Genomic DNA, 22,801 nt, shown 5'->3' with positions numbered 1-22,801 from the left:
AGGGAATGGAGATGGTGTAGAGGAGCACTGTCTGGGTAACGGAGGGAGGAAAATCACTTTGTTCAAAATATGTGGATATCTGGGATGCTCGCGTGCGGAATGTATCCTCGTCCGAGCACGTGCTGCAGATGCAGAGGAATTTGGAGAATGGGATGGAGGACACTGGGTGGGAGGGGGGAATACTCTAGGTAGTTATGGGAGTCTATGGGTTTGTCACCGGAGTCTGTCATGGAAGATGGAAATGGTGAGGTGAAGAAAGGGGAGGGAGGTGTCTGAGATGGACCGAGTGAGATTGAGGGTGGGGTGGAAGGTGTGGGTGAAGTCGATGAGCTGCTCCGGTTCAGCCTGGGTGCAGGACACTGCACCGAATCAGTCACCGATGTAACGGTGGAAGAGTTGAGTCACAGTTACAGTGTCAGTACTGAAGAGGAACTGTTCGATATAACCAACAAAGAGGCAGGTGTAGGCGGGGCCCATTCAGGTGCCCATGGCCACTCCCTTGATTTGAAGGCAATGGGAAGAGGTGAGGGATAAGGTTTTGAGGGTGTAGACCAGTTCAGCGAGGTGGAGGAGGGTAATGATGGATTGAGACTGGATGGGTTTGTTGGAGAGGAAAAAGCAGAGGAAGTGGAGGTCTTCCATGTGGGTTCTGGATGCATGGACGGATTGTACGTCCATAATGAAGATAAAGCGCTGGGGGCCGGGGAACAGGAAGCTGCTGGAGAGAATAAGGACATGGTTGGAATCACGGATGTCAGTGTGAAGTGTCTGAACAAAGGGGGAGAGGATGGCGTCGAGGTCGGTGCCAAGACGACAGGTCAGGCAGGATAGTTGGGCTTGTGGATCAGCCCCTTAATCTGACTGAATCTCTCTGGGTCATCCATACTGCACAAAGAAAGCTCCTAACTCCTCTCCCACCCTTTTTATGTTCAAACTCTGTAATGGAATTGCCTCCGCAAATCTGGTGCACACATCCATTACGGTGAGAAAGTACTGGTTCCCTCTTCTAGTTCTCAGGAGGGGACCTACACAATCCACCATAACCCGGGTGAAAGGGTCTTCGGGATGTGGGAAATGGCAAGAAAGTCGCTGGTTTTATTCCCGCTTGTGGCTTCCCTCCCATTTGCCGTGTATGACACATTAAGAGCAAAAGCTACCCACATCCTTGTGCATTCCAGTCCAATAGAAATGGTTTTGTACCTGAGCCTGAGTCTTCCATACACCTGGGTGACCTCCTCCTGGTAATGCATGTGCTACCCCTCCCCCCTCCCCCCCACCCATGTCATTTCCTGTCTGTATGATCCTGGCAACACAATCTGGTGCTCGTCGGCCCATTTCTCCTCGACACTAACCTGTCGTGGTCTCCATTTTCATCTTTAAGATAATTACCCTCAGGAATAGTCTCTGCCTCCTTTTCGGAGTGTGCATCATCTTTTATTCCCTTGTCATTCTGCTGTAGGTCAATTAGCCTTTCAGGACCAAACACTTCTGCCTGATCCTCTGTCTATTCAGGTTTGTCCTGCACTGTTACATCAAACAGGGGGTCAGCTAACTGAACCTCATCTCCTTCATCTTGCTCTTTCGTTTCTGCTTCGTGCTGTGACTTATGACAGTGGGATATTGTTATTCCACAGTCTGGGAAAATTCCAGGATTTTTTTCTTTTAATTCCTCAGTTCCCTGGTCTTCCTTGGGTTTCTCTACAACAAGGAATCTCACTCCCACCCTGGATCCTACTACATTGTTCCCAAAAACAAACTGGATTCCTGGAACTGACGCTCTGTCAATCACTCCCACTGTAACTTGCCCAGTCTAGAGTTGGCACTCCAACCTGATCTTACATAGGGGGAGGTATGGACGTTATTCTGGCAGTTATGTAGTTACTTCGTGTTGCAATGTACGCCCGGGATAATGTTACAGGGCTCCAGTAACAGATAATATTAGTTCATTGTGATCGGTTAGTTAAATCACTGGGAGATGAGCTAATGCTGAAGGTGATGGTGTTGGAATGTGATCGGTTAAATGTGATGGAGGGAACTAGTGTGGCAGACGATGATCAGGTTAGAAAGGTGAAGCAAGCCAGTGTGATTGGGGATGCTCATGCTCTCAGATAGGCACGGGAAGGATAACTGTATGAATTGCAGGAGATCAAGCAGATTGGGGGAAGTCAGGAAAACATTTTGCTGGCTCCCATAGCTTTAATTTTGCAAGATTAAAGTTTAATTTTGTGAAGGACTTTCTGCATTTCCCAGTAATTTTTTAAAGACAACATTCAGTGATTCTTCCACAACAAACGCTAAATTTCTGTCCATCTGTACCACAACGTAGCATTCTGCTGGGTAACAGGTCAAATAGAGTGCAAATACGTTCGTCTCTTAATATTAGGGACTGGTTAAATCCTGTATCTCTCAAAATTATTACTTCTTTCCTTTCTCCCCCGATCTTCCTGAGTAAGCTTTACCCACTGAGGCAAATCCTTTGTAGAGATCAGGTACAACCGCCATACCCAGCTCCTGCGTAGGTTGTGCACTCTCCTGCACTCCTCAAATTGTTTTGAGTTTCCTTTACTCCTTTCACTAATGCCACTGACTTAGACTATTTTCCCACAATGCCTTTCTTTACCGACCAGCACTGTGACTGGCTATGTCCCAGGTTACCACAGTGGAAACACATGAGTCCTTTCACCTCTTTTCCACACCCTCTTGGGCTTCTTTTTTAACCGGTGGTAAACGATTCCCAGTGTTCTCTCCTCTGTGTGTTGTAGTGTAGGACCTCCCCTTCTCCCAATTTCTCACCCTCACAGATGGAATTCTTGCTGATATCTCAACATTGCCTTATGCACCAATGTATATTCATCCGCCATCTCTGCTGCTCTCCTCAATTCTTGAACTTTCGGTTCATCCACATGAACTATTATTTCAGGAGGGAGCTTTTAAACTCCTCTTGCTGAATAATCTCTCTTACAGCCTCATAAGTCTTATCTAGATTTAAAAATTACCGTGTTTAATGCTTTCGAAGTCAATGTAGGTAAGACTTGGCTCTTTCTTTGTATTCCTGAAACACTGCGTATTTGCTTCTGGTACCAATTCATAATTAATCAAAACAGCTTGTTTGACATCTGTATAATCTCTTGACTCCTCATCTGACCGTGCTGCAAGTACCTCACTCGCTCTGCCGACCAGCTCAGTCTGAACCAGCATTACCCACAAGTCAGCTGACCACTCCATCTGCCGAGCCAACTTTTCAAATGAGTTTTAACATATTTATATATATCACGACCTCCTCATTTCACCTCCATCCTGTTCACTTGATTTTCCCGACGAATTCCCAACTTCTGAAGATCAAATTCTCTCTCCTTTTATCTTTCTTTTCTTTCTGTTTTCTTTATCACTTTCTTCTCTCTCTTTGCTCAGCGAAGAACTTCTCTCCCTTTTTTCCTGTCTCTCTTACTTTTCTCTCTCTTTTTACTCTGTCCCACGTTCGTCTCTTTCTCTCTCTCCCTTTGTTTATTGACGAACTACATTTTCTTCAATTGTGCGTTAGGTTTTTCTAACTGTACTGCACTCGTCTATTTCTCTGACACACCTACGAGCTTGAGTAACAAACTCTCAATTCCAGCTTTACTTTTGTCTTTTGTTAAACCCAATTCTAACCTCTTTGATAATTTGAAAAGTAAGGTCTTTTTTCTTTCAATCTAAACTTTCTTGACAAATTTGGGAATCAAACCCAGAACCTCTTTTGTAATTTTAAGAGTCATTTCTCTCACTTTTAATTTAACCAGCCACAAGTAACTGACATTAAACTAATTGTTTCACCTACATTTTATTTAAAGACCTCGAACACTGATCCACATGTGTTTAAATCTGATGGGATCTTTCACTCCAAATCTGTTCAAATCCATCCAAACATCAGACTGGATCTGGCTCAACCTCTCCAAATCATGGACCAGACCCCAAAACCGATATGACAGGTGGGAAACCCTCCTGCCAATTCAACTCGATGCTCAGAAAAGCTCGCCTCGCACTGCTACCTCACAGTGCCCGAGGCCCAGGTTCAATTCCCGCCTCAGGTGACTCTCTGTGTGGAGTTTGCACATTCTCCCCGTGTTGTGTGGGTTTCCTCGGGTGCTCGGGTTTCCTCCCACAATCCAAAAATGTTCAGGTTAGGTGAATTGGCCATGCTAAATTGCCCGTAGTGTTAGGTGTAGAGGTAAATGTAGGGGAATTGGTCTGGATGGGTTACGCTTCGGTGGGTCAGTGCGGACTTGTTGGGTAGAAGTCCAGTTTCCACACTGTAAGTAATCTAAGAATCCCAATTCGTTAAAGGGGGAGTGTCAGGGAACTCCCCAAACTCCACAACTTAAAGAAAAATCTTTTCCATTCAATTCTTTGACTCTAAAAAGAACATTAACCAACAACTATTTTCAACTCTGCACCTCCTTCCTATTAAAGGCTTGTTATTTATCTCCCATCCTATAATAAAATACTGATACAATAACACCACCTGTTAAAATCACAAGAAATTAATTTTCAAATCCAGACAGCAGCTGTGGTCTCCAGTGTCGGTATTCCTCTGTTTGTAGATCACCCCTGGGTCGTCTTCAGTTTTCTGCTGCAAAGGTATTTCATATGAAAGAGGTATCTGTGATATAATGTGTTTTTTAGGCAGTCTCTCAATAGCCATTGGTGATCTCTCTCTCTCTGACTAACTTTCAAAATGCCACTTATTTATGTCCCAAACATCATTGATTGGTGTTAAAACAGTAACATGCCAATTGGGTAGAGTTTTAGTTTCCTGGAGCATAATTTAAACTGATTTGTTAAGTTCAAATGGTGGTCAAAACAACTGAATTATCCATTTCACAGCCAAATGTTACATATTTTCAAATTTCTAATACACTGAGACTGCTCGTCAGTTACATGACAGTTCACTGTGCATTCTGACTGCCAAGCAAACTTCACTCTCTCTTAAAGGTACAGTACATACCTTCAACTCCCTAATACTGAACTGCATGCAATATATGAATATTGTCCCAACATGATGAGTGTAGGGCCTAGAATTCTGCGAATGACACACAAATGATACCAATAATGATAGGAATAATGACAGTCATAACTATGGTAATTATGATCATAATAACGGAAGGAAGAATGATACTAACAATGGTGATAACAAGAATTGTCCCAAGGGGCTCTCTGATAGCGAGCAGAATTTGATTTTGCAAGAATATGTTGTTCTTTCTGAATAGAGATTTGGAGCTGACAAGTCAAACATTGCAGTTGGAGGATGGACTGTACACATGAATTCCCTCCCAGTGCTGCAGGGTCAGTCATTTCCACCTGCTGGACTCTTTGTGATCACTTCTTCAAAACTTAGCTTTTTTAAGACACTCACCATGTTTTGCGTGACTAATTTCTGCCATTCTCATACCTGTAGGTCACAAGATTAAATGTATTTGATTGTCCTATTGATCTTTTTCCTCCTCACTGACTTGAGGTGCCCCGGGTGTCAGATTTCATAACGGGGTCTCTCCAAAATCCAGCCAATGCTGTGAGTTTATTTCCAACTGTCTATTCCAAAGTAACTGCTCACACAGTCAATAATTATACTTTTCTCATTCCTCCTCTAGGCATTTTCTTTCCGGTTTATAGCAATCAGCATTAGTCCCCCATTTCTCCCAATGGATTTTGCTGCAGGTTCCATTGAACAACTCAGGAGAAAAGAACTTTCACCGTGTTCCCAATTTTCTCCCGAAAAATGGACAGTGTCACTACGTAAATAATAGTATTTGTGCAGGAACCTAAATCCCGAAGCATGTATGCAATTTCTTCCAACCGATATTCAGAATCATCATCTAACAAATGCTTTGAAACTCCAAAATAATCTAAGACGTACCACAGCCACAGAATGATGAAGCTGCCAGATATGGTGAACAGTAAAATCATACCCTTCCTTCTGCTCTCCATCTCAGTGTCTGAGTGATCCTGTCTCTGTTTCTGACCCATCAGTACTTTACGAACACGACTGGCTACAACAATGTGTCTGATAGTTAGAGTGTTCAACAGCAAAATTAAAATGAATGGGAGCATTGGGGTTAGAACCTTTTCAAATAGCCTAAACACACTCCATGCAGGATCATGAGAATAAGCTCGTATGTTCACACATTCCCAGGGTATATTGTTGAAAATTTCAGACGGCCGAAATCTAAAGTAGATTGGAATATTTTTCAGCGAGAGCAGAATGCCACTAGTTGCGAGAACTACAACTGCAGTTTTCTCATTGCAATATTTTGATCTCAGCTTCGAGCAACAAATGGCGATAAAACAGTCGAAAGTAAAGGCAACAGTAAACCAGACAGAGCAATCTGTGACTGCACGGCAGAGGGCATAGCGAACAGCGCAAACAGGGGTAATGTCCAGGAAGTTCCAAGGGAAAAAGTACTTATTGTATCGGTACATTATAATCTCACGTATAATGAACAGTAGATCTGTCGTTGCCATTGCCACCAAATAGCGTGTAGTACAAGTGGAAGCACCGCATTTTCCCTTGGACAAGCTCAGAATAGCCACTAAATTCACTATAAGAGAGAGAAAAGGGAAAAGAGATTAGAAATTATTGATCAAAGTCAATTCCATTTCTTAGTAATTGATGAATGTTTAGAAGGTCACATAAACTCTGATCAGAGCAGTATTTATTGAATCTGAAACATGAACTCAACATTGTTAAAAAGCGTGCAACTCTCATTCTGACACATCTGACATGGGATAGCCAATCAGCTCCTCCCAGGAGGCAGAGCTGCAGTGTGATGAAGAAACCAAAGGCAGGTCACTGAGAGACACATGCTGAGGTTGAACAAATTCCCTGGGATGGGATGGTATCACCATCGTCCTCTTGGATCATTTCTGGGATTAGGTAAAATTACTTCCAATTCTGTACAACACGGTCAGGCTTCAGGCCCTCGGCTTTCTCAGACATTGCACGATGATTGGTGCACAACAGATAGAAGGATGTAGACAATTAATGTTTAAGATTAAACTTCCAATACCTGTGAAGGTATGCTCCAAGAACTGGTTTTAAATTCGAGAGGACGATCAATAAACAGATTGAAATTTCACAACAACACAGAGTTTGGGGAGAGCAAACCTTGATTATATTTTGCAATACTTGTCTTCACCTCATTACACTATCGACATTTGGAGCATGTATTCGGTATCATGATCACACCGTGCCTGAGACGTTTAAAACAATTACTGGAAACTTGAACTGGATTGTGTCCATTGAATAGCTCCTCAAGCCAATTAAAGGTATGTCTGAAATTGGAATAGAGTAGATCACAGGAACTGGATCTATGGGCAACCACGGTGCAATTGTGAACAAATCCCAACTGTCTGCACATGTTCCATAACCCTCTGCTGTCTGCCTGTCTCTGTGTCTGTGTAATTGCATCTTAAACATTGTTATCTTATCTATTTCTATCACCTCCCCAGCAGCACATTTCAGGCACCGAGCACCCTCTCTGTAAAAACAAGTGATTTAGTTCACTCAGATCCTTTCGAGACTCACCATTTCAGCGTAAAACTATGTGCTCAAGCATTGAACATTTCCACCCTGGAGACGATATTGTGACTATCCACCTCACATAAAATCACAAAATAATTTGTAATGGTGTCTCTCATAATATATAGTTCCATCAGGTCACACCTCAGCCTTCAACGAACACAGTCCATTCATGGAGGAGGTTTCAAGATTGACAGAGCAGAGTTTTGCCGAACGAACAGTTTGTGTGCTGCAATTATTTGGCTTGAATATTTAATCAGAATTTTACCAATGTTTTTGTATCTGCTATCACATTAAATCTGATGATTATCGATGTGCTTCCACATAAGGATACTTGGTAAAGCTGTGTCTACCCACGAATGAAAGGACTTCGTGGCCTTGTTCAGGAAGGATTAGTAATCAATCTCAGAAATGTCTAAGTGAAACTGAGCTTGCAGAGAAGGTACGACGATCGAGGAGAATGCCTATAATTATTCAATACCAATTACTGGAGTTAATACATCATCTCTCGGGCACAGAGGTGCGCTCTATTCCAGGGACTCTACTTCACTACCGATATTGTTAGTGGGCAGTTAATGCCATGAACCCATGGACATTTGTTGACATGCCCTTACAATGATGATGACACACGATCAGTGATATTCTACACTGAAAGATGATTCCAGTCTTACTCTCCCTTACAATGTCCTTTCACATTCAACAGGACAAAACCCTGCACTGTGATGACTCACATAATCTTCCCAAGCTGCTGTGAAATAAGGAGGGTTGTAGCAAGAGTAAAACCACAGGCAATGTATGAACCTCTCCAGCTAATAGAGGGGTGAATGGTCTCCTCGTGTGCAGGACCAATTCTGCAATCCTGTGACAGCCTCCTACTGAAGTGCTGTGTCTGCACAGCCCACTCAAACGGGCAACCTCCCATGATACCAATCCCCTGCTTCTTCTACAGAATGTTGCACACTATTTCAATCCAAATAATGATCCTGTGCCACTTTGAACGCTTCAATTGAACATGTTTACATTATATTTCCAGACACTTTACCCTAAGTACTGGCCGTATGAAAAAGCTCGTCTTACAAATCACTCATTACCCACATTACAAATTAAATTGTTCCCCTCTTATTTTTCTTTTGATGTCACCAGCAACAGCTTCTTCATATCTGTTCTTAACAGCTGGCTCATGATTTTGGAAATCACAATCAAATCTCACCTCCACATCTGTCCCTTCATGGAGAACAGTTCTAACATCCTCACCTGTCGTCATTCCTGATCTTTTCCTTTTCTGGTATAGGCTTATACAGAATATTTAGAGCAGAAGATATTTGAATTAACGAAAATGTTTTGTTGAGTAGCTGGCCTTCCAACAGTTCCATCAGATTAGCAAGTGACATTCTCAGTCACAGTTTAATGGCAGAAACCAGCTCACGCAGAATTATGCAGAACCCCCAACGGTGATAGTCACTTATCAGGAAGGCCAATTATACCAAGGATCAGATAGAATATGTTCCTGACTGTGTCAATGGAAAAATGCATTTTCTACCAGAAATGATACATTCCTTCAAGTGTCAGGGTGTCAACGTAAATCATATTCTGACATGATACAATCTCTTTTTATATCACCTGCATGATCTCTCTCAGGATCGGAGGTTACAGCACTTTTTCTGATGTCATGTTTGAATAAACAGAATGCAGCAGCTGGGTTAATTCCCTGATGTTGAAATATATTTAGAACAGGGAAGTAATTTGACTGTCAACCAGGCATTACAACAGGACAAGTCTGATCTAAGAATGAGCAATTCTTCATACCCGTAAATGTGTTGGAAAGTAATGGAGTTACTGTTTCTAACATTGCTCACACTATCCCTCACCATTTTAGAGATGGCCGCTGCAGAAGAGGAAGTGCTTTGCAGAGTGTACCATCAAACTGTGCAGTGTCCTGTTGTGAACCAAGCCATTTGACTGGGAGAGCACCAAAGAAAGTGATAATGGTTGGTAATGCTATAATTAGGAGGACAGATAGCATCCTTTGAGTGACACATAAGGGGGGGTAGTGGCCCAGTGGTATTATCAAAGGAATATTACTCACGCGACCCAGGTAATGTTCCAAGTTTCAGGGTGTGAGTCTCCTCGTGACAGATGATGAACAAAATCCAGTTTAAAAACTCTGGAATTAAGGGTCTAATGCTGCCCATTGCCGATTGTCAGGAAATAATATCCTGTGAGTTCAATAACTTCCTTTCGAGAAGGAAACTGCCATCCTTACCGTTTCTGACCTACATGCGAGTCCAGACACACAGCAATGTGGTTTACTTCTGACAGCCTTCTCAGCAACAAGGGATGGACAATACATCCTTTCCGAGCCATTGAAACATTAAAAAATCAGATGGGAGACTGCGTGTCTGATGCCACTGTGAAGCACAACACGAGTGGAATTGTGAGGATACTGGTGAGGGAACAGGAGGGTTTCATTGTTGTACAGAATCATAGAATATGCAGAGTGTGTAAGCAGGCCATTCAGCCCATTGAGTCCACACTGACCTTCGGAAGAGCATCACTCACAGACTTACCCCATTCCTGTCGCCACACAATCCCCATAGGCTAATCCAACCATTTTACATATCCGGGATAGAGTGAGCAAATTAGCATTTCCAATATACCTCACGTTCGCGTCTTTGGACTATGGGAGGAAACCAGAACACCCAGAGGGACCCACGGAGAATGTACAAACTCCACACCCCTAAGGTTGGAATCGAATGCAGGATCCTAGCACTGTGAGGTACGACGGAGTCACCGTGCTGTATCATGGTGCATGTTAACACTAAATACATAGGCAGGAAAAGGCAAGAGGTACTGTTTGGGGAATCTCAGTAATTAGGAACAAAATATGTTCAAAAAGGACTTCAAGGAATGTAATCGCTGAATTATTACCAGAAAATGTGTAAAATGCTAAAGACGTGAGAAGATGAGGGAAGTGAACACATGGGTGAAGGAGTGATGTGGGAAAGAGGGATTCACATTCGTGGGGCATTGATGTCTTCATTGGGACAGTATGGGATGCACCATTTGGACGGGCTCCACCTGAACTGATCTGGGACATAAAGGATGTAAGCACTAGGAGCAGGAGTAGGCCGTCCGGCCCTTCGAGCCTGCTCCAACATTTAATAAGCTCATGGCTGATCTATTCGTGGATTCAGAACCACTTACCCACACTCTCACCGTATCCCTTAATTCCTTCAGGTATTCAAAACATGATCTACCTTCGCTTTAAAAACGTTTACTCAACCAGCATCAACTGCTTCCCTGGGCAAGGAATTCCATAGATTAACACTCTCTGGGTGAAGAGGTTCCTTCTCAATTCAGTCTGAACTCTGCTCCCTCTAATGTTGAGGCAATACCCTGTTGTCCTAGTTTCACCGGCTAGTTGAAACATCCTCTCTACTTCTATCTTAACCATTTCCCGAAGAAACCCCGCATTCTTCTGAATTTCAATGAATATGATCCCAATTTCCTCAGTCTCTCCTCTGAAGCCAACTACCCACCCCAAATCCAGAATCAACCTAGTGACCCCCCTCTGCACCAACCCCAGTGCCAGTACATCCTTTCTCAAGTAAGGAGACCCAATCTGCACACAGTACTCCAGGGGTGGCCTCGCCAGCACCTTGTGCAGCTGCAACATAACCTCCCTGCTTTTAATCTCAATCCCTTTAGCAATGACGGACAAATTTCCATTTGCCTTTCTAATTCGCTGTTGTACCTGCAGACCAACCCTTTGTGATTCATACACAAGACACCCAGGTCCCTCTGCACAGCAGCATGCTGCAATTTATTACCATTCAATTAATAATCCTTTTTCCTGTTACTTCTCCCAAAATGGATGACTTCACATTTATCAATATTGTATTCCATCTGCCAAATCTTTGTCCACTCACTCAATGTATCTATGTTAGAAGATAGAACATTACCAGTGCAGTCCAGGCCCTTCGGCCCTCGATGTTGTGCTAACCTGTGGAACCAATCTGATGCCCATCTATCCTAAACTATTCCATTGTCGTCCACATGCAGATCGAATGACCATTTAAATGCCATTAAAGTTGGCGAGTTTCGCTGATGTTGCAGGCAGTGCATTCCATACCTCAACTACTCTGAGTATAGAACCTACCTTGGACATCTCACCTTTGTCTATCACCCCTCAATTTAAAGCTATGTCCCTCCATTCTAGCCAGCGTCATCTGAGGAAAGAGACTCTCACTGTCCAAACTATCTAACCATCTGATTATCTTATATGTCTCAATGAAGTCACCTCTTAACCTTCTTCTCTCTTACAAAAACAGCCTCAAAGTCCCTCAGGCAAAAGTGAGGACTGCAGATGCTGGAAACCAGAGTCTAGATTAGAGTGGTGCTGGAAAAACACAGCAGGTCAGGCAGCATCCGAGGTGCAAGAAAATCAATGTTTTGGGCAAAAGCTCTTAATCAGGAATGAAGGCAGGTAGCCTCCTGTGTGGAGAGATAAACGGGAGGGGGGTGGGGAGGAGGTAGCAAAGAGCACAATAGGTGGATGGGGGTGGGGATGAAGGTGATAGGTCAGAGAGGAGGGTGGAGCGGATAGATGGGAAGGAAGATTGGCAGGTAGGACAGATCATGAGGACGGTGCTGAGTTAGGTGCTATTGCTACTCTATCCACCTATTGTACTCTTTGCTACCTTCTCCCCACCCCCACCCCCCTCCCGTTTATCTCTGCACCCTGGAGGCTCCCTGCCTTCATTCCAGATGAAGGGCTTTTGCCCAAAATGTCAATCCTGCTCCTTGGCTGGTGCCTGATCTCAAGTCCCTCAGCCTTTTCTCGTAAGACATTTCCTCCAGACCAGGCAGCATCTTAGTAAATCTCCTCTGAAACTTTTCCAAAGCTTCCACATCCTTCCAATAAAGCGGTGACCAGAACTGTGCGCAAAACTCCAAATGTGGCTGTACCAGACCTTTGCACAGCTGCAGCATGATCTCATGGTTCCAAACCTCAATCCATCTGCCAATAAAAGATCAGACACCGTATGCCTTCTTCATGATCCTCTCAACCTGAGTGGCAACATTCAGGGATCTGTCTGCCTGGACACTGAGATCTTGCTGCTAATCGACACGATCAAGAAAATTACCATTAGACCAGTACTCTGCATTCCTGTTACTCCTTCCAAAGTGAATTACCTTACACCTTTTTGCACTCAGCTCCATTTTCCACCTCTCAGCCCATCTCTGCAGCTTATCTATGTCCCTCAGTAACCTGCAACGTCCGTCAGTACTATCCACAACTCGACTGACCTTTTTGCCATCTGCAAATTTACTAACCCATCCTTCTATGCCATGGCTCCAGGTCATTTATAAAAATGACAAATGGCAGTGGCCCCAAAGCAGATCCTTGCGGTACCACACTACTAACCAAACTCCAGGATGAACATTTCCCATCGGTCCCAAACCGCTAAATCACCCTCAATCCCATGCCTCCATATTCTGTGCAATAGCCTACCATGGGGAACCTTATCAAACACCTTACTGAAATCCATATACAACACATCAAGTGCTTTACCCTCATCAACCTGTTTGGTCACCTTCTCAAAGAACGCAATAAGGTTTGCGAGGCAGGACCTCCCCTTCACAAAATCATGTTGACTATCCCGAATCAACTTATTCATTTCTAGATGTTTATAAATCCTATCATTTATAACCTTTTCAACACTTTAGTCACAACCGAAGTAAGGCTCACTGGTCTATAAATACCAGGGTTGTCTCTATTCCCCTGCTTAAACAAGGTAACAACATTTCTATTTTTGAAGAAGTAACAAAGAAGATTGATGAGGACAGAGCAGTAGATGTGATCTATGTGGACGTCGGTAAGGCATTTGGCAAGGTTCCCCATGGGAGACTGATTAACAAGTTTACATCTCATGGAATAAAGGGGGAACTAGACATTTGGATACAGAACTGGCTCAAAGGTAGAAGACAGAGCGTGGTGGTGGGCGGTTGTTTTTCAGACTGGAGGCTTGTGACCAGTGGAGCGCCACAAGAATCGGTGCTGGGTCTTCTACTTTTTGTTATTTACATAAATGATTTGGATGCGATTATAAGAGGTACAGTTAATAAGTTTGCAGATGACACCAAAATTGGAGGTATAGTGGACAGCGAAGAGGGTTACCTCAGATTACAACAGGATCTGGACCAGATGGGCCAATGGGCTGAGAAGTGGCAGGTGGGGTTTCATTCAGATAAATGTGAGGTGCTGCATTTTGGGAAAGCAAATCTTAGCAGGACTTATACACTTAATGGGAAGGTCCTAGGGAGCTTTGCTGAACAAAGAGACCTGGGAGTGCAGGTTCATAGTTCCTTGAAATTGGAGTCGCAGGTAGATAGGATAGTGAAGAAGGCGTTTTGTATGCTTTCCTTTATTGGTCAGAGTATTGAGTACAAGGGTTGGGAGGTCATGTTGCAGCTGTACAGGACATTGATTAGGACACTGTCGGAATATTGCATGCAATTCTGGTCTCCTTCCTATTGGAAAGATGTTGTGATACCTGAAAGGGTTCAGAAAAGATCTACAAGGATGTTGCCAGGTTTGGAGGATTTGAGCTTTAGGGAGAGGCTGAACAGGCTGGGGCTGTTTTCCCTGGAGCATTAGAGGCTGAGGGGTGACCTTATAGAGGTTTATAAAATTATGAGGGGCATGGATAGGATAAATAGACAAAGGCTTTTCCCTGGGACATGTGAGTCCAGAACTAGAGGGCATAGGTTTAGGGTGAGAGGGGAAAGAGACCTAAGGGGCAACTTTTTTCACGCAGAGGTTGGTACATATATGGAATGAGTTGCCAGACGATGTGCTGGAGGCTGATACAATTGCAACATCGAAGAGGCATTTAGATGGGTATATGAATAGGAAGGGTTTGGAGGGATATGGGCCGGGTGCTGGCAGGTGGGACTAGATTGGGTTGGGATATCTGGTTGGGGTGGACAGGTTGGACCGAAGGGTCTGTTTCCATGCTGTACATCTCTATGACTCTATGACTCTATCCTCCAGTCTTCTGGCACTATATTTGTAGACAATGACGATATAAAGTTCAAAGCCAGAGGCTCTCCAATCTCCTCCCTGGCTTCCTAGAGAATCCTAGGATAAATCCCATCTGGCCCAAGGGACTTAGCTACTTTCACACTTTCCAGAATTGCTAACACCTCTTCCTTATGAACCTCAATCCCATCGAGTTTAGTAGTCAGTATCTCAGTATTCTCTTCGACAACATTGTCTTTTTCTGGTTTGAATACTGATGAAAAGTATTAATTTAGTGCTTCCCCTCTCTCCTCTGACTCCATGCACAACTTCCCACTATTATGTTTGACTGGTCCTAATCTTTCTCTGGTCATTCTTTTATTCTTGATAAACCTAGAGAAAACATTGGCGTTTTTTCTTGATCCTATCCACCAACAACTTCATGTTCCCTCCAGGCTCTTCTTAGATCTCTCTTTAGGTCTTTCTTGGCGAACATGTAACTCTCATGCGCCCAAACTGAGCCTTCACATCTCACCCAACATAAGCTTCTTCTACCTCTTGACAAGAGATTCAACTTCCTTAGTAAACCATGGTTCCCGTTCTCAAAAACTTCCCTGCCTTATCAGTATATAATGATCAAGGACACGCAGTAGCTGTTCCTTGAACAAACTCCACATTTGACTTGTCCCCATCCCCTGCAGTTTCCTTCCCCATCCTATGCATCCTAACTTTTGCCTAATCACATCATAATTGCTTTTCCCCCAGCTATAACTTTTGCTCTGTGGTATATACTTATCCCTTTCCATCACTAAAGTAAACATATTCGAATTTTGGTCACTATCAACAAAGTGCTCACGTCCCTCCAAATCTAACACCTGGCTGGATCCATTACACAGTACCAAACTAAATGTGGCCTTGCCCCCTTGTTGGCTTGTCCACATACTACATTGTATACATACTGTATAGAAAATTCCCAACAGGGTAACCTCTTTCCTGTTTCTAATCTCAACACATACTACCTCAGTAGATGAGTCCTCAAACATCCTTTCTGCAAACAGAATACTGTCCTTGACGAATAATGCCACACCACCCGCTCTTTTACCATTTTCTATTCTTCTCGAAATATCTAAATCCTGAAACCTGCAATAACCATTCACTATCCTATCTACCTGCAACTCCACTTTCAAGGAGCTATGAACCTGCACTCCAAAGGTCTCTTATGTTCAGCAACACTCCCTAGGACCTTACCATTAAGTTGCTTTCCCAAAATGAAGCACCTCGCATTTACCTGAATTAAACTCCATCTGCCACTTCTCAGCCTATTGGCCCGTCTGATCAAGACCCTTTTGTAATCTGAGGTAACCTTCTTCGCTTATATTCCCAGCAATCCCTTGGTCCTTTCAGCTACCCCTTGCTCTGCTGCTCTCAGTAAAATGAAGGCTGCTCATGCTCAAAGTCAGTCCTTGGTGAGAAATTGACCTTCCCAGCAGCCCCCACCTCACCCTCTGCTTTCAAACTGACCAATCTCCCTTGGCAACAGCAGAATTGAGGGGCTGCAGTTGCCTCCCTCACTAATATTGACCAACAAGGTCTAGTCAGTAAGAGCTCTGTAGATACCAAGGGCCAGTTTGTCCAATATCAGCAATCTTATAACAAATAATACTTGTTCTTCCTGTTTAGCAGGGGGCTGACGGGAAAGTGAATCACTGATTTTAAAACTTACCTCGTGAATATGCGGAGCACACGCTGAGCAGGAGCAGACTCGGAACTGCTGGGTAAGTGAAGGAACATATTTGGGCAGTTACTTTAACCAAAACACTACTTAAGTAGTGCCTCCCACCCATCCTCATCCTCTAATCAATCAATAGAAGTTCTGAGACATAGGCTGGTAAGATAACTTGCTTTTCTTTATTTACTTTTCAGTAGACTTGTTAGGAATTTGGAATAGTGAGAATGGAGGTGAGGGCAGTTAAATGTTCCTCCTGCGAATGTGATAGGTAAGGGACCATACTTATGTCCCTGCTACCTGCATCTGCGGGAAGTGCACCCAACTCCAGCTCCTCGAGAACTGCGTAAGGGAACTGGAGCTGGAGCTGGATGAACTTGGGATCATTCGGGAGGTGCAGGGGGTTATTGAGAGGCGTTACAGGGAGGTAGTCACACCTCAAGTACAAGGAGGAGGTAGATGGGTTACAGTCAGGGGACAGAAAGGGAACCGGCAGGCAGTGCAGGGATCCCCTGAGGCTGTTCCCCTCAATAACAAGGAAACCATTTTGGATACTGTTGGGGGGGCGCGGGGAAATACTTTACTAGGAGTAAGCAATGGGGCACAGGTCTCAGGCACAGAGTTTGTCCGTGTTGCTCAGAATGAAACAGGGAAAGGAGCAGAGCATTAATCATTGGGAACTCCATAGTTAGGGAAACAGATAAAGGTTTTGGGGGAACAAGAGAGACTCACGGTTGGTGTGTACCCCCCCAGGTGCCAATGTCTCAGATCGGGTTTTCAGGATTCTTGAGAGGGAGGGGGAGGGGGAGGGGGAGCAGCCCCAAGTCGTGGTCCACATTGGCACCAATAACGTAAATAGGACAAGGGATGGGGATATAATGCAGAAAGTCAGGAGCTAAGCTGGAAGATTACAGCTGGTTTATTAGCTGTGTCACATGCTTGAGGGGGTTGAAGAATAGGGAGACAGAGGAGTTGAACACTTGGCAACAGGGATGATGCAGGAGGGAGGGATTCAGATTCCTGGATAATTGGGGCTCATTGTGGGGTAGGAGGGACATCTACAAACAGGATGGTCCACACCTGAAACAAAAGGGTGACAGTATCCTGTGGAGCGGGGGGGGGGGGGCGTGGGGGGTGGGGGTCGGGGTGGGGGATGGTGAGACGATATTTGCAATGCACAGGCAAATATTGTCGACAAGAATACAGAGATACTGGCAACTAAATGAGATGGGACTGAGGTTCACAAGGAGGTGGGTATTAGCAATTCTAGAAATAATGTAAAAACATCCCAGAATGCGTCACATTAGGATTATCCAACAAAAGCTAACACTGAATCAAAAATTAAGTATTAGGATAGGTGGACCAAATGTTTGGTTAAGGAAGTAGGGTTTAAGCAGTTTCTTTACTCAGGTGTTAAGGTTTGGGAAGGGAATTCTTGAGCTGAAATTTTAACTTGAATGCATGTCCACCAGTGATAGGGCACAGAAGGTGTGGGATGCAGGCGAGGAAGAAACTGAAGGAAATCAAAGTTTTCACTGAGTAGTAGGGCTACAGGAGATTAAAGCATTAAGAAGACAAAACTTTGGAAGGATTTGAACACAAGCCTTAAATTTTAAAAAACGTAGGCTGATAACTAAGTTTGGAACCCATCGGGGGGAGGGGCCTCAACCGGGACCTTGGGTTCATGTCACATTACAGGTGACCACCATTGCTATATATATATATATATATGTATATATGACTTAAGACACTCTACACTCACTATACACACACACACACTCACACTCAACCCCCAACACAGACAGACACGCACACACAAACACAGACAGACAAAGACCCAAATGCACACATATATTGTGTGGGGTGAATTTGTACTTGCAGAGTTACATTGTACTTTGCTCAAAAACTGCATGAATTCATGTAGAACTCGGTTATCTCACTTTTTAGATTAGAATTAATCTAAACATCAGGACATAGACAGAGAACACAGGGGGCCAACACCTTCAACATATTATCTCATTATCACCATTGTAAAAGCTAACTCAAGAATGCAACTTTTTAAAAAAGGTTTTGTTATTTACACATGCAAGTAGTGAAACTATCACTGTATTCTAACAGATGAAAGGCTGAACACAATCAATTTTTCAATGTATAATTTCAGTTACATCAATTAGGATTGAGCCCTCCACTACCACCTGATGAAGGAGCGACACTCCGAAAGCTCTTGTGCTTCCAATTAAACCTGTTGGACTGTGAATCTGTTGTTGAGATTTTTTAACTTTTTACAACCCAGTCCAACACCGGCATCTCCAAATCACTGGTGGAGGAGATAATTGAGATGACTGTTCAACTCCAGGTCAAACGGAGCACAAAGATCATGAACAGTCTGGTTCAGACTCAAAGTTACTCAGTATGAGGTGGAATCAATGGCGAGCAGAGCTTGTCACGGGAGAAAAGTAATTAATTCAGGAATCCCAAAACCTCTGACAAAAAAAAAGTCTACATGTCCAAAGCAATATGTTGGACAAGAGGTTTGGCAACACAGGGCGGTATAGGGATTGAACATGGTGGTTTCAGATCACTGGTGCTTCTTCAGACAAAGGTTCAACCAAATTAATGAAAAAGTGGAAAATGTATATACACAAGAGAAAACATTTTGTTCAGTGGGTGGTTATTACTTGAAGATGTGATAGAGGCAGAATAATTCATTCAAGAAAAAAAGCTGGACATTTACCAAGCGAGAAACAATTTACAGAACAACAGGGAATATGAACAAGGGACGTGACCCAGATGATTTGCTAATAAAGAGACCCAGCACAGACAGGAACAGGCTGAATAGACTTCTTCTACATTGTAGTCTTTCTATCATTTGAGGTGTTACTTTGATTATCGCACATTTAGAGTGAAGTTTAAGCTGTTGGGTTAAAGGCTCTTCACACTTAGTTGCTGTGCTCAAATTCAAACCAGTGATCAGCAGACACTCCACTGGGAATTGATATCGTGTTGACAAATCATTAATAGCATTAGAAAGAGGGTACTGGACCAATGATTACATTCTATACTATTTCCTTCAAGTGACTGTCACAAACAGAATAAAGCGCCCTCCATTCAAATAATATTGAACAGAAAATCATCTCCATAGCATCCAGGCACTGTTTCTTGATTATCACATAGGGAATGTTTTGCTGTGGCTGGACATTATACTGTAGCTGTTACCCATTTGTCAAGAACAAAAACAATGTGATGGATTGCAAAACAAGTAGACAGTTTTTTTTCATTTCATTGAAGAAAGTGGCGAAAGAAATGAAATGGCCAGTGACTATGCGGGTATTGTTGATCCAAGTGACGTTGGTAGGTGGAGCTGGTGAGGTATTTGCGTCATTATCAGAGGAGGTATCTGGGGAGTATCAGGTGATAAAAAAGCCATCTTCAATGTTTATGAGCTCCACCCAGAAGCTTATTGGCATTTTAGAACCTAAGGAGGGGCCTGGTGTCACAGAGTTTGAAAGGATCAAACAAAGTAACTTTGATCGGTGGATAAGAGCATTGAAAATCGATCAGACAATATCAGAGAGACAATTATCATGCAGGATTTCAAAATTCACCTCCTGAAGTAACGAGAACTCACGTGGAAGAGTGAGTTAAGATTGCAAGATTAAGAGCGGAAAAGGCAGATGATTATGAGTTGGCTCCCAACATCAATTTCAATCTGAGAGGGATAGAAATTGGGGGAAAATGGAAATCCTCACATGGTAAAGGAAAAAGGACATCTTGTTGAAGATATTAATGATATGGTTCACCACGGGGTATAGAGGAAACCTGAGAGGAAAGGGAAGCAAGAAACCTTAGATGTTTTCCCTATAGTAAAGTAGGCCGCATGAGGAAGGGAATAAATGGGATGAGGTCCTACAAGCAGAATTTAGGGAGTTAGGAGTCAAGTTACAAAGTAGGACCTCAGAGGAAGTAATCTCAGGATTTCTACTAGTACCACCTGGCAGTCAGAGTAGAAACGAAAGAACAGGCAGGATGAATAGGTCGCTTGAGAGATGCTGCAGGAGGGAGGGGTTCAGATAACTTCAGGTCACTGTTTCCAGTTTTGGTCCTTCTCCCCTTAAACAGGTCCATTTCCAAGTCTGCCCCCCCACCCCACCCCCCAACTTCTCTTTCAATTTCTGGGGATGTGCAGCCAAGGAAGACTCATTATGTACTGACAGGATTGGTACCAGTGCCATGTAACAGGCTAACCATGAGAATGCAATAAATTTTACCTTATTGGGATCAAACAAACCTGGGTCCATGCCCCTGGGGTACAGACGGTTCAAACCACCAGACGCAAGCAAATGAGGATGCTGTGCTGTCAGGATGCCTCCATAAAACTAGCATGTTCAGGTGGAACAAATCAGCGAGCAGTGTACAGAAAAGGAAATGGAAGCTCAGGTGACTGTTACCGGAGTGTAGCAATCACGGGTGATTGGTGGGGATTCTTCAACAATGGGCATCCCCGAGATGGAGGCTTACCATTTAGACCCAGAAAAGAGATTGGAACTCTGGCAGCAATATCCCAGGAAACTCAAAAGGGAAAGTTCATTGTATAAGAGATTAGGAATGGCCTGAAACCAGCCGCAAAGGCACCCTAACCCTTTTGAAGCCACATCCGGTTCACAAAACAGAGTAGTTTAAAACTAATCGGAAAAGTCCTGCATGATACCATCCCCATGAATTGGTATCTAAGGTGGTGAATTTATCAGGAACCCAACTGCCCGAATGGTGCTCCCCACCCCCAACTTCAAACACTATGCTTCCCAGTGTCCCACTGATTACTGGGACGAGAGATAGGAACAGATGACAGAAAGACCAAACCCGGGACAGAGATACAACATAAAAAAGGAAATATTGAATGACTTAGCGACAGCACATTGGGCAGGAGCATCAACCAGTCGTGCCCTTGATTTGGCCGACCAGGACAATAAGCTCAGAGTCCTGACTGAACAAGGGAAACAGACTTTGGACACTATTAATGAGCAGGATGCCAACGCGGAAATAGTTGGGAAAAAAGCTGTCAGCCTTGTTGGGGGATGTGACTACAGATTGATTTGTTTGGTTGCTCTCCCAACAATGCCTGTGTAGTCACCTTCGTAATCATTTTTACGTATTTTTACCGGGTGCAAAAGTTGGTCGAACCTCCACGTAGTTCCCCTGGAAACGTCCTGAGGGAGGAAACTCGATAACGGAAGAGTGGTTTTAGCTTGCTTTATGTGGTTTTACTGGTGTGGATTTTATCATTGATTTTACCTTTGGTTTTATCCAGCGGTGTGTTGCCACTGGTGGTCTTAATTTACTCTTTCCGTCGCATGAGCATCATGTCAGCTAATACGATCAGAGCAAATTCAAGAGACGGCTGGTGACCTTTCGGTCAATTTTAGAAACCCCTTTTATTTTGGCAAATTGGCAATTGTGTCGAGCGCCAACATTTCCGGTTGGGTGGGAGACTGGGAAAATAACCTCGCCGCATGGTTGCTATTGGCGGCACCATGTGCCAAATGCATTAGCCAAATAAGGACTCGACCATCCGTTTCCACACAAACGGAAGAGACCATCATTGTTACTCCGGCACGACTGCCCTCAGCAGGCATGAAGGAGCCAGTGAAAGGGCCGAGAAATGTCATGATCGAACGAAAGGATTAATAGAGAAGGCCCCTCTAGAATCTAGTTCTTTTAATAGTTGGACAATTTATAATTTGAATTTTAAAGGGCCCGTAATTTTAGTCAAAACAGAATAAGAGCGATAGAGAGAGAAGCGTTACCGAGAAAGATGAAACAGAAATAATAATAGAGTACCTGATAAATAATTTCATTTGTAAATTTTGTAACAACATTTATAATACAACAGGACTGTTTAGATCAGTGTCAGGGGATAATAGCACAAAGAGTTAAGTGTAGTAAATGCGGCTGGGAGGGGAGTTACCACTCAGTCACTTGTCACTATCCTAAATGTAACAGTAATGAAAGTAGTAATGAAGTAAATAAAATATTCCAAATTGAAATTTGGCCACTTAGATTTACAACAGCCATAGGTTTAGGGCAGTATGGGGGTACACCTACGTCAACAAGCGACGATAAAATTCGGAAAGGACACGATCCATTCACATGGTGAGTGCATGAAATTAGCTGGGCTGGAAGGACATTCCAAAACGATAAACCAGATGACGAGGGAAATTGGAAGATGACAGCATGTAACAGAACCGGACCCTGTGCAGCATACATGGACAGTGGGTGATAGACAGGGACAGGGTCCATCCTGGAGCAGCAATGAACAGATTGAATAATTATTTAAGGGAAAGAAACACTCCAAATGATCAGACTGCCAACTGAGGCAACTGACGAGAGTCTGGCTCAACAGAGACTGGGAAAGCATTAGGGATGGTGTTAGGATTCCCAATAATGACATGACAGAATTAGACTGAAGGTGTCTGAGGCAGTAAACACAGGCATGATT

The sequence above is a fragment of the Chiloscyllium punctatum genome, chromosome 42 (genome assembly GCF_047496795.1).
Source record: "Chiloscyllium punctatum isolate Juve2018m chromosome 42, sChiPun1.3, whole genome shotgun sequence".
Classification (NCBI taxonomy): Eukaryota; Metazoa; Chordata; class Chondrichthyes; order Orectolobiformes; family Hemiscylliidae; genus Chiloscyllium; species Chiloscyllium punctatum.
This window is presented reverse-complemented; position numbering follows the sequence as displayed.